The following is a 16582-nucleotide window of genomic DNA, read 5'->3' as shown; positions in this document are numbered from 1 at the left end:
TTTGTCTCTCGCAGAGGCTTCGGGTTCGTTACGTTCGCGGATCCGGCGAGTGTAGACAAAGTCCTGGCTCAGCCGCACCACGAGCTGGACTCCAAGACGGTAGGTGCTGCTCGGGGCTGCCCGCCGCCCTTCCCGGCACGGCGGGGCCGGCACCCGGCCGCTGCGAGCCCCGCTCGGGCCGCTGTCAGCCTGTCATTGAACCGGGACCTTGCGTGGCTCGGCTTTCCTTCGGACTTTTTTTCTAGACTTTGCTTTTTAACTTGCCAAAAGCGGTAACTTTATTTTTATTATTATTTTTATTTTTATTTTTTTTATTTTTCTCGAAATCCGAATTCGCCCATACCGACCGCTGGCTCCTCCCCCGGCCTTATATTTTATTGAGCGGTGACATTGAAAAAGCTGTGGAGTAAAATCCAACTTTTTTTGGTGTTGGGCTGCGGCATGCTTTCTGCTAGGAACTTTGTGATTCTTTTGATTGATTATTTATGTATTGTTGAGCGCGTTTCAAGGTGTGAGTGACTTACTGTCAAACCGTGGAAGCTGCTGCTCGTGTCATTTCCCAAAGTCATTTTTTGGAGAGGTCCCCTCACCTGTGATGGCAGGGCCCCTGTGAAATGCACGCGGTAATTTATGGGAAGCTCTGCAAGAGCTGGAGAGTGGATGTGGTAGAGAAGCACAAGTCCTAATGTGTTGTTGTTTCTCCAGAGCTTTTTGCTGCGCTCAGTCTCCAGTGCATAATATAAGGAAAAGAAATGTGAGATGCAGCTGATTTTTGTGATTTTTTTTTTTTTTAAATAAACGTTACATTTGTTTGGGGTTTTTTAAACAAAAATTCCACACCTGAGTTTGTCCCCTGCCCCAATATGGTGTTTTCAGTGTTGGGTCAAACAAAAGGTGTTGGGCAGGTGCGGCTCTGGGCCCTGTTTTCTCCCTGTAATCAAGGCCAAGCAAAAAGATGAAGTTTTGTGCCTCCTAGTTCGTTGTAGTTTCCAGCCTCAGCAAAGCTGGGAGGGGAGGGGGGAAGGACACTGGTAGAGGTCATCAGTGCTCTGGTGCTGCTGGCTCTGGAGGGGGCTGTGTTTTGGGAAGGGAACTGTCTGCAGAGACATTCTGCTGGGCAGATCCAGCGTGGTCCTTACTGTCACTGGGGTTTATAGTCTGTGTTCTGGGGCTTAAGGGTTTTATTTTAACCTGAGCCTGGTGTTAGGGGCAATCCTGTCTCGGTGCTGCAACATCTCGTGGGTGCCTGTGTGTGCGAGATGGTAGTTAAATGAAGAAAGGGAGAAGCAGGGAGCAAGCATGAGGATATGTTGTTTGTTTTTTTTTTTCATGTAATTTATATGGAAACAAAAAGCCTAAAGCTCTTGTTGAAGCAGGTGGAATCTAGTGTTTTAATTCGACCTACGGATTCTGCTGGGCTTGCCTGAACACGAAGCCCATGCTTTCACATGCCTTAATAATTTGATTTTAGGTTTAATCAGATATGGTAAGATAACTGATTCAACCGTGCTCCTGAAATTAAACTCACCAGACTTTTCATGTACAGCTATATTCTCTATGTGTTTTTAAAGATAAATTTAGATAAGAAGAACAAAGGCAAACAGTATCTTGAACGAGAGTTTAAAAAAAAAAATCACGGGAGGACACCCTGTCATATTTCTGACTATAATTAGGTCCTCCCCCAGCTTTTTTCTTGTATCACAGTCTAGTCCCTGCTATGTATTAATTTGCTCTTCTCTGGGGGAGGGGTGAAGAGCTTCACCAGAGCAAATCTGCCTCGGTTTTGGTTGTGTGATAATGACTGAATCAATCCAAGTACGAAACTGACCTTAGAATCAGTAACGCAGCTTAAAAGTAAAGCACAGAGCCAGGCAGGTCCTTTCAGGCGTGTATTTGTAGAGTATTGTAGTAACTGTTGTGCGGTATAACAAGGCATTTGACTCTGTTTCAACGTTCAGCACAGGAGGCAGATCGGTTGGGTATTGGCATGGAAACGTCGCTCTTGTTTACAGTTACGTTAAAAGCTTTGTTTAGGTAATGGCCATTCATATCAGAAATAGTATTATAGTCATTTCCTAGAGGACTTGTAGATACAGTAAGTAGAATTGTACCTAACTAACTAATTTTTTTTTTTGGTAGAACTTTGGTTTTTTTGTTTTGGTTTTGGTTTGGTTTGGTTTTTTTTTTTCCCTTTTTGGTTGTTGTTTAAATAGTTGACAGGGTTATGCAAAAGGTATGGATTTGCCACGTTCATTGCTAGTGTTTGTCTTCAAAGGCTGATGGTGTTTATCCAAAAGGTTTTGGGAAGGAAAAGTCAGTTCTTTTAGAAGATCTGTTGCTGTGGTGCAAGGTACTCCATGCTCTTTGAACTGACCTTCAAAAATGAATGTGTTGCTTTGGAGTTTAATGTCTCTCCCAGCTTTTTACCAGCAGGACTTTGCAGTGATGTCCCTCTGGTGGGCCTGATGTTCTTTGGTGGGAAAACTTGTCGTTTTGGAGCAAACATAAAATGTCCATATTTTTCCACCTTTGGGTATTGCTGTGGAAAATCCGTACCTGTTGTATTTCCCCAGTAGACAAATGCCTAGTCAGTGCTGAATATATTTGTAGATAATGTTAATCTCTATGAAAAGGTTAGCTTTCTAGATAAATAATTTTACTTTCTATGCTTTTTGAACAATAAAGTGGCATGTAATCACTCATTTCTCAGGTGTGTCCTAAAAAAGATGCAGTATTTGTATCTGATGGAGGCAAATCAGTTTATCAGCTGCACATCAAATGTCTGCGGTATTTCCCATTTTGACAAATTAATTGAGTAAAACTGCTTTTTAGGAGAGGCCCGTGGTTATTTAGCAGTGACAGGAATATTTATCACCACAGGAATAACAATACCAAATGGAAACATCTCTTCTTCATCAGCGTTTACTTAAGGTGGGGGAAGCACAACAAAAGCCAAACCCAAACTGTGAAAGAAAGCCTGTCCTTCTGAGTATGCTTAACACAGCCAGCATTAGTGGCATCAGTTGGTTGTACAGACAAGGGCAGCCCTGACAGCAGTTGCAGGTTGCACAGCTCAGGTGGGATCCGGTACTTAAAACATGCTTTTCCAGACCCTTTATGTAGAGGATGTCTGTGTGCAGGTGCAGCTGAGAACCAGAAGTGAAACCAGCAGCACACAGGCATTTTCCTGCGATTTGGGGGTGCTGCTGTTTACAGGGCTGATGTTTTTGTTTGCATGCAGCCTTCTGTGCTCCCTCCAGGCACAACTGGGTGCCATTTCTTTGTAGCTGCAGTGGTGCCTTTTTGGTTTCATGTAATTTTTGAATGGGAGAGAGGAGTCCCTTTTTAGAACTGACCCCTGTGGAAGTTGTGTGTGAGGTTGCAGAATTAGCATTTTGGAACGCAGAGGGGACGTGTTAATTCATGCAGCGTAAGGGGAGCCAACACTGCATCTTAAAGCAGGGCAGTGGGGGGTAAAGCAAGGATTTTTTTTTTTTCCCCCTTTCTTTTAGTCTCTGGTGATGTGCTTCATTCATGGATAGTTAAGTAACTCCCTACTGGAAAACCTTTTTTAGGAAGTTGTTTACTTTTGTTTTCAATGTAGCTTACTCTCTTCCCTTCCCACCCCATCCCAGAAATGCCCCTCTGGAGTTTTCCATTGCTCACATATTTTCTTTGAGAGTGAGAGTAAATTGGATCAATTGGGCATATTATGAAGGAGACACTCGTCCTTCGAATGTTTCGGTTTCAATAATTGAAATGTGAATCATTTGACTTAGGTTTTGACTTTGCTTTTTTGTGTGGTGTTGCTTATCAGTTAGCAAAACAAAGCAGAATAAAAGAAGTAACCCCAAACCCAAGTGCAGGAAAGGGCAGGTGTCAAAGCCACCAAGTTAAGACGTTGGTCAGGAATGCTGGCCCTCTTTCTGTGCAACCTCTAGGGCGTGTGGATAATCCTCAACATGCAGTTTTGGTGGAGAGGCAGCACCCAGGGACTGATCCAGAGCTCCCTGAGCACCTGCGGGGATTGCTGCCCAGTAGATGACGGAGGAGAAGTGCAGGAGAGATGTTTTCTTCCTCTCTTCCCATCTCCCCACCCCTGCCAAAGTCCCCAGACAAAACCAGACTGTGACTTATCATTTCCAGAGTAGCTCTGGATGACCCGGTGTGCTGAATTACAAGCCTGAGAAATGAGGGATTAACAATTCAGTGATTTAAAATCAAAATAATGTAAAATGACAACCAAAGCTCCCCTGTTGATTTCCCCTTTCTTTTTCCTCAGATTGACCCTAAAGTTGCGTTTCCCCGGCGAGCACAGCCCAAGGTAAGTAGAGGATCGATAATAGGATTTCAGGCACACAGAGAATCATTGTTGCCAGGCAGTTTGGGTTTCAGCTGGGGACTTGGCAATGAAAGCCTTTAAGGTGGGGTGCTGCTCTGGGGGGGATCAGTGCGTGGCTGTGGCCCAGGAGGAGGCTCTGTGGCCGTGCAGAGCCGCTCAGCCGCGCTGGACAGCGGGACCGGCACCGCTGCCGCGGCCCCTCGGCTGCTCTGGGCTCTGGAAGAGCACTTGAATTAAGTGCAGGTTTCAGGCTTGTTTTGAGCTGAGTTTTCAGTTCTGTGGTTGTGATGGATGGGGATATATCTCTGCCTTCATTGTTTGCAAATTTTCTTTTGTATAACTGGAGAGATGTGTGCGGAGCTGTGCGTAAGCCTCGGGTGGGAAGTTTCTGATGAGGCTGCGAGCTTTGGGAGCTGCTGGCTGTTCTGCATGAACAGGGGAACAGTGAGGTGTGAGTGTCCAGCTGGTCAGGCTGGCCAGAGCAGTGGCCTGGCCATGGTGTGGCCGGTCCTCACGGTGACATGGGGGTGGTTTAGGGACACAGACGCTTCTGCCTGTGCGCTCCCTCCAAATGCCACTGTGTGCCATTTCTCCTGAGGAGCTGCCTGTGGAATACAAGTGGTTGTTGCTCTTTAGGTTGTACCTAATGAAAACAAATCAGTTTCAAAGCCAAACTTGCAGCATGTGAATTTTGAAAGCCAGAGGCTGAAAGGAAACTTCTGTAATTGACTTTTTTTTAATTTATTTTTGAGAGTCTGTTGGAAAAACTTAATTTAACTGATGTATGGCACTTGTGTACGTGCTTGTCATGTTGGGTAACTTCAGTCTTCTGGTAAAAATGGGAGGAAAAGGCTGTAAAGTTGTAGATGCAAGGCAGTAAGGAAAAGTGTTTTAAAGTTGGTGCTGTGAAGCTGCCTGACCAGCTGCCTGAACTGTTACTGCGTGCAGCCCCTCATGAAAGCAAGCAGTGTAACTGTGTGTGTTGAGCCATGATGTTAAGTATTGCGCAAAGTAGACATCTAGGAAAAACCCAGTGTCATTTATAACCCCCAGACATAGCACAGGAGAGGTGCTGGGTAGTTCTTAAAAAGAAGAGAAAAAGAGAGCAAACCCCAGCAGCCTACTCGCAGGATTTTAAACCAGACTGATGTAGGCAAATGTTTAGAGGTTCTTTTCTTCCTAAGACATATCTAATAACTAATTGGTGAATAATAGTGGGCCTGGATTGACTCTGCACTGAGCAAAGAGTTTATAGTGTGTGGGGCTCGTGGCTTCTGGATTATGTTGTTGGATTGATGCCATCTGTAATATACAATTTGAAGTTACCAGAATTTTGATCTTGTGCTTGGTCTGCCTATCCCCCTTCCCAATACCTTTTAAAGGTTAATTTACATTTTAAACTGTCTTCAGTGCCAGTTATCTGTGTTTACAGTGTTATTTGGAGAAGTTTGTAATGCTTATAACAGAGCTGTTAAGCTGTCCCATGTGATTTCTTCTCTAACAATTAAAAAATCCATGACTTTTTACGTTGAGGATATTAGTGAGTTAAATTTTTGTGTTAAAGAATGCAAAATCAGGTTGCATGGACAAAGGGGATTTTGTTTTTCTACACGTAGAGGTTTTTTCCCGTGGTTTTTGGTAACAGACATCTTTCAAGCGTGGGGCAAATGCTGGAATGGATGTCAAATTCCACTCTTAGCAGGAACTCGCTCTCTCTGGAGAGGTCAGCAGTGTCTGTTGCTGCTTTTTACACATTTGTCCTTTCTAAAGCATTGGGATTTCTATGGGGTACTTGGAAAAAATCTGAAGATTGAAAACAGCCTAATTTGGAGACTGGAGAAAATCAGATGCAATAAAGAGCAGATTTTACATCAATTATGATGTATTATTCTGGCAAGCATTTCATAATCTGAATATTTTGTTTTCTGTTTTTTTAATTAGATACTGAATTAAGATTTGGGACTTTAGTTGTTCATTTATCCCAGTTGAATAGCGAATGCTCAGCGTTAAAATGTGACTGTACTTTAGTCTAATTAACTAACTAATGCTTGGGTCTGTGGAGATTAATGGCATTTAATGAAATGTCTCTGTCTCTCTCTAGGTGCAAGGGGAGAATTTGTTTTTTGTTTGTTTCTTTTTTTTTTTCCCTGAGTAATCTTCCTTCCTGGTATGTTGAGCAAAATGGGGATTTGTTTTGGGGTTGTTTTTTTTCTCCCTGTGATTTTCCTGGCAGTGATGGGGGCTGAGGTGAAGCGAGGTTGGGGCTGCATTCTCCCTTCTGGTGCTTCCTCCATCCATCCCTGTCCTTGCCGAGGACCCCTCTGCCCCTGCTCGGCACCTCCAGCTCCTCAGTGGGTACGGTGGGGCTGTGCCCTGCCTTGCCCTGCGCCCTGCTGCTCCTGCAGGGTCACACTCTCTTGTTTCTCCCTTCCTGGTGCAGGGATTGCCCAGCCCTGCCCTTTCAGAGCCCAGCCAGTAAAAGGTGTTTTCAGCCCCCCCTGCGGTGTGACAGCTCTCGGGGGATGCGGATCCTGGAACAGCGCAGTGCTCTCCCCCGAGTGACCCTTGCAGAAAACGCTCGCTGCTTGCCTCCAGTGGATCAGGGGATGTGTAATCTGCTCTCCTTGGGAAGGCCAGGACAACTTGAAGCCATTGTTTTAGGAAATTTGCTGCGGGGTTTAACTCGTTGGGGTTCTGGTGAATATATGTCTCCTTCCTCAGGGCTGCTGTTCCTTGATAAAAATCTGTCTTGCTTCCGAGTGCTGGAAGGCACTCTGTAACAGGAGATCATTTTTAACTCTGCTGACTTAAAAAGTCCTTAAAATGCAGCAGTGATGGGGTGCCAGTAGTTTTGTACCGCCTTTTGAATATTGAAGACTTAAGTAATTTGACTTATTATTATTAGCCTGCCGTTTCTGATGTTACCTGCTCTGTTAGGTAGGAGAAGATTTACTGTATTTAACATGTTCATTAGATATTTTCAAATGTAAGCAAGTTACTCCCTCACATTTCTGCCTTAGGGATTTATTTCAAGAACAAACAAACAAACAAAAAACCAAATAAAAAGCCTGAAGAGCAAAAGGACAGTAGCCTTGGTCAATGAAGTAGCTCCTTGGCCATGAAAATGTCTTTGGTATAGGAATTTGGAGGCTTTGTTGTGCAGAGCCATGTATGAAACAGAGGCAGGGGAAACTTCAGCCAACATTTACATTGGTGAGGCTGCCCATGGAGATGTGTTTTGTGCTCAGGTTCCTCCAGGCTGCGACTGAGGTGCTTGTTCTTCCTGCACTTAGCACAGGGGCGTGATACCTGTGGCTGGGAATTGCTCCCAGTTGAGCAGGCTGGAGCTGCCTGCAGTGGGGTGCGTGGCATCCATGGGCACTGTGGATGTGCCCTGTGGCTGTGCTCTGGAGCCCTCCTGGAATGGAAAAGGCAGGGCAGGTAGCTTCTGCTGGAGCTACTCCCCTGGGTCACTGGCATGGGCTGGCACTCGTGTCTGGTGTCCTGAGTGCAGGTGGCTGCTGCATCTTCTAATTTGGGGTGTGGTCTGCAGGGATTGTGTACAGAGCACTGGTGCCATTTGGTCACAAACAGCAGAAGGACTTGCTGAGAGGGGTGTTGTGCCTGGTACCGGGCTGGGGATGCACGACACCGATGTCTTTATGAGATGTGTCGCTGTCACAGAGGTTGGTGCAGGAACATCCTGGCCCCTCTGTGCCCCAGCCAGCCCTGGATCCACACGGTGCCCGTGGCCAGCCGCGTTTCCTGTCTGCCTGGGCACGTGGGCTCGGAGCAGTTGTGCACATCTGGTCCTTCTTCTTGGGCAACAGGCAGTGTCAACAGCTCTCCTTTCATGTGCTGCTGGTTAGAGCCATGTGAAGCTGCCTGCTCCAGCACAGCAAATGGAGGGCATGCCCTTTTGGAATAACACCCAGGCTAACCTGGGATTTTTTTTTAAAGCTAACCAGTGGATTTGGACGTCTGATTCCAATTAAGTTAACTGTGGGTGGGGTGTCTGCGTCCCTTGGCTGTCGGATAAGCCTCAGCCAGAGTAGCAGGGAGAGATTTTATTCCAAAGCAAATGATGGACCTTGAAAATCAGGAGTTCTGTTTGTTTTCTCCCCTGCTTCTGCCTGTAAACTCCTCTGCCTTAGTCCTGCTACTTCCCATCTTATTGTAGGTATTAGGTAGACTTTGAAGTTTCTATTTTTTTTTTTTCCTCAAAAGAATGTGAACTGGACACAGTAGCAGAACTCAGGATTTTTCCTTTTCTGCCACCCTTCCTTCCCCACCAGGCTGTCAAGAGCAGCAAGGTCAGACCTTTTCCTAATGATTTTTTTTAAAATTCTTTTTAGATTCCCCTGCATTTGCAGGTCTGGGTGGAGTGAGAAAGGAAGTTTTTCCTGCTCTTGGCATGAGGCATAGATGTGTTGCTTGATAATAATAATGGTGTCATCTGTGTGCAGAGTAGTGCGAAGTCCTTCCCAGATGGTGTGACGGATTTCTTGGGGTGGTCCACAGCCACTGTTGGGGTGTCTTGTTCAACCAGCCTTGATGTGGATCCCTTGCCCGTGGTAAGGTGCTCCTGGAATTTGCTTCCCTCTGGCATTGGATGGTCCAATGGAAAAGTTTCAGAGCCTAAGTCTTGGTGATGAACCCTGCTGCAGGCAGTGCAGACTCAGGGTGGTGAAACCCCTTGTTTTTGGGCTGGGGTTTATGCTCCCTGCGGTGTGGCCAAGGCAGAGGATGATCTCTGTCCCTGGATGTCACAGCCAGAGGAAGAAGGGGCTGTGCAGGGCCTTCTGTGGAGTGCAGTATCAGAAACAAGAGCTGAACTGGATTTTTGTAACTGTTGTTTTTTAGAAATGTAAACATTTATTTCTTCTCCCTAATCACTCAGGTAGATTGTTCATGTTGTCCTGAATCCCCACAGACTGTCTTGTACTTGTTAAAATGTCTGTATTTCCATTTTCATTGCCTAAGGATGTCTTTCATGTTAAGAATAGTCTTAATGTACTTTCCTTGCCTTTGACGTACTGCTAACTAAAAATTAAAATTGAACACTGTCAAACATGGGATTTTTTAAAAAGGAGATTCTACGTTGCTTGTGCTTTCCTGTATTGTTGGTTTATTTTTAATGGCATCTACCAGGTGACTTTTGTGCACTTGTATATGCCAAGAAAGGTTCTGAGGTAGGGAGGTCAGGGAAATGGAAGGAGAGCAGCACGCTAACACGTCTGTGCATCCCTCTCTGCTTCCAGATTGAGTACATCTCCTCTGCAAAGTGCTGAGCCTTTACCAGCCCGGGGGTAGGACTACTAATGACTGATCTAAAACCATCAAATTCGTTTATTTGTCACTGCCAGTGACAGGCCAGTTAATGCTAATGGATTCTTTTTTTAGCCTGTTGACTCTGGTGATAGTCTCATAAATGTTGTGAAATCCAAAGCATTAAGGGAACTTGGAACTTATTTTAGAGGAGAACCATTGAAACAGAGCAAGGTGGGGTGTGTGTAAGATGTATGTTGTGCTGAGAAAGAGAAAAGAACAGTTCTGGTTCATTCAGCTCTACCATGAGTCTTTGCTGTTCCTAATAGTTGTTTGACTTTTCAGTTGTGTTCAAGTGTTCTCTTTAAACACGTTTTGGGTCATGCTATAAAGTGAAGCAAAGCTGTAAATAGTCAGTCATCTTAGGGAAAAATGGCTGATTTCAGAAAATGGTTCATCTCAGGGCCTGAATCTTCTCTGCCCCTATTGTGTGAAAGCACTTAAGCATATACTTAAGTTGGCATAAGCATGTGGGTAAGTGCTTTGCTGAATCAGCATGGGCTCAAAGCATGTTATTAAATGCTTTGTTGAACTGTGAAGCCCGTAGCAGAAAAAGATTAAAAGATTACTTTGTGTATTTGGTGGTACTTTGTATATGGTCAGTTCCATCACTTCTCCTTCAGACAGGCAGTTTCATCTCTCTCATATTCCCCCCTCCACCAGAGGATCTCACAAGAAAATACTAATCTGCTGTTCCTCAAAAAACTGATTACAAGGTCAGTGTAGCATCAGACTTATAAAAAAAAAAATCATTATTGAAGCTTAATTTAGTCTCTAGCCCTGAAATCACACATTCTGTTTGCCTTAGTCACTGGAATAATTCTGTAAACTATGTGAGTAGTGTTCAACGTGGCCTATGATTTTTATGATACTATTGCTGCAGAAATTGTGGTTTGCTAAGTAATTCGAAAGTTACTGTGAAACTTTGTAGTCAGATCAGCATGCAGTATTAATAAGTTACTTCTAAACTTTGGTATTTTACTACTCTCCTGTTGAAAGTATTTTTTCTGTATTTTGAGTGCAGAGAAAATCTGAAGAATGTTGGGAAGTTGTTCTCCCCTGCTCAGTCATTCCCTGTGCTGGGACATCTGCAGCTGGGTGTGTTGTTGTGACTGAGTAGGCTTAAATTAAGATTGTGCTTTGGGAACTTTGTGTTATAAAGAGGGACCCTGGTAAGGCTTTTACAATTCTGCACGTGAGGAATAGTCCCAGAGACCTCAGTGAGCACAGTGAAATGCAGACAAGGCTCCTTAATATGTTGGTGAAGTGTACGTGGCAGGAAGGGTGAAGGAAAAGAAGTATTGACAGCAGCAGAAAGCGTCGCTGCCTCTGCCCTGCCCTCCCCCAGCAAAGACTTGCATTAATTTCCCATTGACTCTGATGTACAATGGGGAAGAGGTTTCAAGCTGACTGAAGGGGCAAAGGTCCAAGAAAACTACTGTAGCAAGAACTGATGCAGAGTGACAGTAATGAGGTGGCCTGGCAGGTGGGAGGGAAAAATGGTGGGGTGGGGGAAAGAAACTAATATCTGGTGAATTAAGTAGTTCCCAGGGCTGAAGTTATTAAGTCCCCCAGGTTTTATTTTCCTTCATGTGTGCCACAGAACTCTGAGACGGGGCTGAGCAAAGCTCCTTGGCTGAGGACATGAGTCCTGGTGCAGCTCCAGTCTTGGCTCAGGGCTGGGTCCCTGTGAGTGCTGGCATGGCCCAGAGGGCACAGAATTCCTCTGTAGTGCTCCCAAACCTGTGCTGTGCTGTTTTAATCAGTGTTTTAGTATTCCTGACTCAGAGCTCATCTTTATGTTGTTCTGTGGGTCAGTTTTGCATCAAAGAGAAGGTGAGTAGCACAGGGTGAAGAAGAGTTTTGAAGTTTTGATTTATTTAAAATAGGGACTGTGAAGTGCCAGCAAGACTTTCAGCTTCTTGAGTGCTGTTGTAAAGAGAATTCCTGCTAGATAGAGAGTCTGGGGAGCTTTAACGAATTGCTGGACAAAGCTGTTCAGGAATCTTCCCAAAGGGTAATGTGGTGTGAAAAGAGGTTGCAAGGAGCTGGGCATTTGTTCTAAGTATCTTGGAATCCCCCTGGGCTGGGAGATGTTGCTCCTGTCAGGGGTCTGGTTTATGAGCTGCAAGCCCTCGGCACTGGCAGGTTTGGTGTTTGTTGCACTGCTGGAAGAAGGTGTTGCTGAAGGGGATGTTGCCAAGGATTCTTCTGCAGTGCTTGCTGAACGAGTGAAACTCCAGTTCTCCTTCTGCCTGGTTATCAGTCATTTATGTTGAGAGCTGTGTTGGTGCGATTCCCTGCTCCGAGCCTGAGCTGTGTGCAGCACCCGATATGTACACGAAGCATTTATCCTTTTGCCAAAGGTTTGCAAAGTGCTGTAAGTGAGTGTAAGGGTGTTTCTTTGCTGGTGAAATTCGCCTACTTGTGCTGTTGTATTTGGCAGACCTACAGAGCCTATAGCAGCATGTTGTGTTCAATGAATTGTGGGAAGGAACAGAAAACATTGAGAAGAAATGCAAAGGTGCTGCTGAGATGGGAAATACGATAGGAATTTTCTGAGGATGGGGGGTATTGCCCCACCTTTCGGTCTGGGACTGCTACCAGCTGTTGTGTTGGGTGGTGTCAGATCTTGTTCTCTGCCACGAGAGATGTCTCCTGTGAGTACTGAGTCCTGAGACCACTACAGCAGGAACTGCTGGCTTCTTGCAGCAGGAGCTCTCTCTCTTCAAGAAGTCTCTACTGTAAAGTGCTTGGGGTTGTTTTGATTGATTTGCACCAGACAGCTCATCTTCTTCCCCAGTCACTTTCTGTAGGTCAGCTCTGAGACTCCAGCCCTGGATGGGTGGCCTGCTGAGTACACACCAAACATTTAACTGTACCCTCTTCAAACACAGCCTGGTGAAAAAAGCCCTCACAAAACCTGCTATGGAAATGTCCCAGGCCCACTGTTGGCTGGGTTTGACCCTCTGTTGGCTGGGTTTGAGAGCTGAGGAAGCAGAGTCGCTGTTGGTCACACTCTGGTGGTCTTGGCTTAGCGTGCAGGAGCTCAACTAAGGCCCTGGTGGGCCTGGTACTGATGCTGTCATTGAGCCTGGAGATGAAGGGTCAGAGAAAAAAGGGCACCAGGGGATTATGCAAAGATGTCAGTGTGGCAGAGAGCGCAGCCGCTTCCTGACTCCCGGGTTTGATGGCACAGTAAACGGCTGCCTCTGTCTGAAGGGGATGTTGGCAGCATCCCTGGGCACTGGGGAGGAAGTGTGGGAGGCAGAGCAGCATTGTATGCTGCCAGCTCTTTATGTGACTTGTCTTTGAGGGGTTAAACTGTTTTTTTTGTTGTTGTTGTTTTCAACGACTTTTGACTGTAGAGTTTGTAAGGGAGGCCCTGACTGGAGTGGCAGTGCTCTGGTTCAAGGCAGAGGCTGTAACTGCTGAGGTTCCTGCTGCACGCCAGCACTTCCGAGCTTCCGAGAGGGGAAGCAAGATAAGGATGTGAGGCCGCAGCATGTGAAAGGTAGTTGGTGTGTGAATTATGGCTCACGCCAGTCTCATGGCTACAAACTGGCGTGGGGGCTGGGGCGCAGTGCTGGGAGCAAGGGGGGCGGGCCTGATGGAGGATCTAGTGGGCTCAGAGGGCTGTTCCTGGTGCCCTCAGAAATGGGAGGAGAGGGGGAAGCTGCAGGTCCTGGAGCCTCTGCCTGCAGATCAGCGTTGGCTGCTCAGCCGTGCCAGACGCTCCTGGAGCTGGCCACCTCCATGTGCGGCACGGCCGTACCCGCTCCTCTCTGCATGGCCATCGCAGGATGGTCCTGTGTGGACAGGATGGTGTCCTGGCGTATTTCCAGAGCTCTGGGGACAGGCTGCCCCAGCATTCAGAGCCTCTGTCCCTGCTGTGCCTGCCTGGGGGCATTTCCTGCCCCAGCCCACCTGGGACCCCAGGGACAATCTCCTGCCACAGTGCCTTTTGTGCTTTAGACTCCTGCCTCACCTAATCCCAGGAACCAGCAGGTTCTGTGTGTGACACGCCTGGCAATTTATGTATGAGGAGGGAATTATGATCATCCTGTGTGATTTTTTATTTTCTCCCCTCTCTCTTTTTCATCTGGTCACATCCACTATGTCATTAATCTCCGTGATCAAATACAATGATAGTTGTAAGTCTTCCACAGTTATGATTCCCCCAAAGTTTTGTGAGCATGGCTTTGATTTTGTGGTAGTCATAAGAAGTCAGTTTAGATTTCTGGACCTCTTTTTGTAGATATTTCCAGTGGATATTTTAGTAGGGGCATTTATCTTCTCTCTCGATTAATCATGTGTATGCAGTAGGAACAGAACAAAATATGGAATAGAAAAAAGAATTAAAACAATTCAGTTACCAGTCCAAAAACCTTAGTGCTAAAGAGCCATGAAGAAGCTTTATTGGAACTATAATTGCAGACATAAGCAGTGATTATCTGTCTTCGTGCCTTTATAGTCCCCATCACTGTCATCTGAACACATGAAGCTGATGATAGTGTGAGCAGAACATTATTCAGCCGGTGCTGTGTAATCCTGATCTCTTGCAGTGTGTGGAAAGTAACTTTATAAAGAGTCAATTCATTTGAAATGATGGGGAGAGAAGCATGTAAAAGAGGACAAGTATTGTTGCAGAACACCTTACTTATGCAACTTATTTCATCCTGGTTGCAGCTGAAGGAATGCAGGGGCAGGGTAAACTTCTTACATGGACATGGTCAGATGGAATTTTGCTGCTTCTTAGTGCTGTCAGAGGTCTTGGGCCAGTGCAGCCGTTCATTGCTGAAGAGTGCCTTGGTGTGTTTCCTTGAAATGCTCTAAATTGGTTGCAGCTGAGAGAAGGGCAAGCAGCACCTGTCTGTCTTGCATTCCTGAGACCTGGAGATTGTTGGATCAAGGCACACAAATGGATGCTGCCAAGCACTTCTTGAGGTGGAACAGAGATCAGAGAGCAAGTTCTGAATTTCTTGGCTGATTATTGGTACTGGTTATGCAGGCGAAAATGTGCTCTGGGCTGTGAAAAGGCAGAGGGAGGAAGAGGTGATTTGGTGGTTGGGCAGCTGAAGCAGTGGAAGGAGCAGCATGTGCAGAGTCTGCATTCACTGCTTGGTGAGCCCAAGATTGGGCACAGGTGATTGGAGTTAACCTGAGCAAGGCCAGTGCTGGGAGTGCTGCTGTTCCTGTCCCTTGCTCCCCTGCTGTGATGCTGATCAGGCAGGTGTGTTCCTCACCTGAAACCAATTATCAGGTCCCCAGTTTTGATTGCAGTCACCTGCTCTGGCAAAGGTAGTCAGTGGAGGAGGTGAGGTAGGAGCCAGAACTGCTGTGCTCTCCTCGTGGACACTCCAGGATGGTCTGGGGCTGGTCTGAGCCATAAGAAGGTAATGTTGTAGGGATGATTTTTGGGGTGGGGGAGGCACTTGTCAGGTGGGTGACTGGCTTTTTTTCCTTATTTTTTTTTGAAATTTTGATGCAAAACCCAGCTATTTTAAAAGAGGAAGATATATGCAGGGGAATTCAAAACTTTAAGTCTGCTTTTTTATTTACTCTTGCACTGAATTAGGACCAGGTGTATAAAACAGACCTGATCATGCATGTTTTTTCTTCATTTCTTAGTGATGATAGTCTTGGGTTCTGTTGGAGTTAGCAGGAGATATCTGCTAACTTCTGTTACAGCAGCTCAAAGCAAAGCTTCTAAGTTGCTTCATACACTCCAAGGGCATTTTAAAAACAAAACCAGAAATCTGCTAGCAAAGACAAACAACAGGGAGTGCAGTTTTTGAAGGCGTGTGCCTGCCTGTCCACTACGTGAAAGTAAAATGAGATTGTGATGGTTTGAAGGTTTCTGGTCTTGAGTCGAGTGAGCTGTGAGTGAAAAACTGTTTCTAGGAAAAGTTTTGTTCAGAATGTTAGTGGATAGTCTGTGGTATGTACATTCTTGGAGACATCAGCATCCTACTTTCACGAAAGACTTGTGTGCTGAAATGACTTAAAGTAGTTCAAATGTGGCCCTTGTTCTTATCACACAGAGATGAGGTAAGTGATTGTCATCACCCTTGTTTTATGGATGTACAAAACAGAAGTGCTGCTCACGTGTTCTGCAGTGCTTGAAACGGGAATCACTGGTGCTTTAGAGAACGGCTGTTCCAAAGCTGATGTGTACTGGGGCTGCACCTCCTGGGCTGTGTGTTCCCAGGTGTTGGGGAGGAGGGGACAAGCAGGGTTTAGGGGGCTGTGCCGTGGGCAGTGCTGGGTGAGGATCTGCAGTCCCTGCTCTGGACTCTCCATGTGTGGAGACGGTCTGGGTGCTGCATCATTGGAGATGGGAGTGAGTCATGAAACCCTTTGCAGAAGGCTTTTGTAACTAGTACTGGCTTATTAGAAACAGTTGTTGAGGATAGGGCTGGCTTCACTGGGCAGTTGAAGCATCTTAAGAATGGTCTAAGTGGTGCTCTGAGTCTGAGTGGGACACAAGCAGACACAGGGGAAGGCTGGACAGTGTTTAAGATGGAAAGGTGAGATACCAGAAGAACAGACTGAACACGGTGCCCATGTGACATTTGTCTGGAGCTTCCCAACCTGTAGCGAGCTCCCGCAGTATGGGGCGAGAAACAGGGAGCACAGAGCTGCTGGTTGGTGCCTTTCTGGGGAAGGTGTGTGTGTGTGAGTACACAGCAGTGCTGCATCCCGTATGCAGAGCCCTGCTGGGGGGCACTGGGCTTCTGTTTGGGCATGGAGAGGGGAGCCAGCATTTGGCTGGAGCCGTGGTGCCTCCAACTCTGCCTGTGCCCGTGGCTGAGACACCGGGTTCCAGCCTTGGCACATCCCTGCCCTTCTCAGGTTCCAGCCCTGCAGCCCTGGCACATCCCTGCCCTTCCTTGCACAGAGGCCGGGCGG

The 16582-nt window shown here is 46.3% G+C and overlaps 1 protein-coding gene across 1 annotated transcript in view; it reads left to right on the top strand.

Moving 5' to 3' along the window:
• The first annotated feature begins 92 nt into the window (after positions 1–92).
• MSI2 (musashi RNA binding protein 2) overlaps positions 93–16582 on the top strand; it is a 206787-nt gene continuing 190297 nt past the window's right edge. The window contains exons 1-2 of the mRNA XM_033518842.1: positions 93–99; positions 4283–4324. The gene's annotated coding sequence lies outside the window, so the exon portion shown is untranslated. The remainder of the gene's footprint in view (positions 100–4282; positions 4325–16582) is intronic.

The sequence above is a fragment of the Parus major genome, chromosome 19, assembly GCF_001522545.3.
Source record: "Parus major isolate Abel chromosome 19, Parus_major1.1, whole genome shotgun sequence".
Classification (NCBI taxonomy): domain Eukaryota; kingdom Metazoa; phylum Chordata; class Aves; order Passeriformes; family Paridae; genus Parus; species Parus major.
Note: the sequence above shows the minus strand (reverse complement) of the source record. Positions and strands in the feature narration are given on the sequence as shown.